Below are 1,710 nucleotides of genomic sequence, written 5' to 3' on the forward strand. Positions count from 1 at the left end.
CTTGAAGTCTTTAACCACGATTTGAGGACTTCAGTAGCTCAGACATAGGTTAAGGGTTTATTACAGGAGTGAGTGGGTGAGATTCTGTGGCCTGCATTGTGCAGGAGCTCAGACTACATGATCCTAACGGTCCCTTCTGACCTTAAAGTCTATGAATCTATAATCCTCTCAGGCTGAGAGTTTTCCAGAGGTGCCAACATTTGAAAGCAATTACTAGGGATTTGGAAGGCAGTGATTGTAGAAATGTTTATGAAAGACTGATCTGGAGATATTCCCTTATAAGAGACAATGCTGTGAGTGTGGGAATTTGCACGGGTGGTGGGTCACTGTGCCTCCCCAAAGAGCTAAGTGTGGCCTTGCCCTCTGCTTACCACCATTCCCTGCATGCGGCTCCAATCCTCAAGCCCCCAGTGCTCCAGTTGAGGTTGAGGAGGCTGGGGCTGCATGCCACCTGCCTTCTCGGCGCACTGGGAGGCTGCGTCTGTGTGCTGCCCACCTACCCAGCACTCTGGGGCTGGGGGGCCTGCAGCCACCTACGTTCCCGCTCTCCAGAGCTGGAGAGGCGGGTGCCATGCACCACTCGTTCTCCCAGCACTCCTTTGGGGCTGGTGGCCTAACCTGGGGCAGGATTGAGCTGGTGGCCTAACCTTGGGGGTATCTGGGCTCTGGTCAGGGGTTGGAAGGGGCAAAGCCTCGACCAGAAGGGGGAGGGGCTTGGAGCTAGCCTTCCCCAGCCAGCAGTTCACATGCTGCCCATGGGAATTTGGAGATGTGCCCTGGAGGCAGGGATTGGGAAAACTGCATGGCTGTGTGCAGCAGTTCACTACAGAAGCTCCGCCCTCTGGTCCCCTCCTTCAGTTCCAGCTCTGCCCTGGCCCAAGTTGGCTGGAGCTGGCCAGTTTGCCACAGGGTATTGGAGTGTCTAGTGCTGGGCCATGCTGCCTGGTGCACCAGGACTGGGAGGTGCTGTGGCCATGCTGCCCAGCTGCCTGGCACTGGTGCTGGCAGCTGGGGTGCGAGGGGTGTGCTCTAGGATCCTGCGGGTGATGGGAACAGAAAGAAAGGGGAGGGAAGGGAAGGAGCCTTAGACAGTGTCTGTTACAGCTATCCCCCTATTCCATTTTGTTTCTTACAGCTGTCCCCATACTCCATTTTGTTTTTGTTCTCCTGTGGCCTCCCCTCCCTGGCTGTTAAGTTGTTTACAAAACAGTATAGGGTTTCAATATGGGGTACAATACAGTGGGGTACAATACAGTGGGTAACCAATTAACACTGAAGTATAAATGTAACAGTAGCTAACAATTTTATGTAAAAGTGTGTCACAGCAGCATATAGCCACACTAACAGTTATGGGGAAAATGTGGTAATAACCAACTCTAGGAAAAAGTGTGTCACAGTGGTATAAATGTAAAATGTGAGGTGTGTTAGAGACAAAAAGGGTAATCAATGGGGTTTGATGCTAGACTTCAGTAATACAACTGAGGTTGGGGCAATAGGAGAGTGTGGAGATAGGGATTTAAAAAGAGAGAGAGAGACAGGGTAGAGGAATGAGGTTGGGATGGGGGAAGAGGAGCAGGTGAGCAGAGAGCAGAGGGAGATTCAAACTTAGGAGACAGAGGGCAGGCAAGCTGGCAGGTTTAAAGAGCAGAGAGACTGAGGGTATGGGTGACTGGAGAGCTCGGGGGGCAGCAGGAAGACAGACTTAACCAC

Source organism: Chelonoidis abingdonii, chromosome 2 (assembly GCF_003597395.2).
Source record: "Chelonoidis abingdonii isolate Lonesome George chromosome 2, CheloAbing_2.0, whole genome shotgun sequence".
Classification (NCBI taxonomy): Eukaryota; Metazoa; Chordata; order Testudines; family Testudinidae; genus Chelonoidis; species Chelonoidis abingdonii.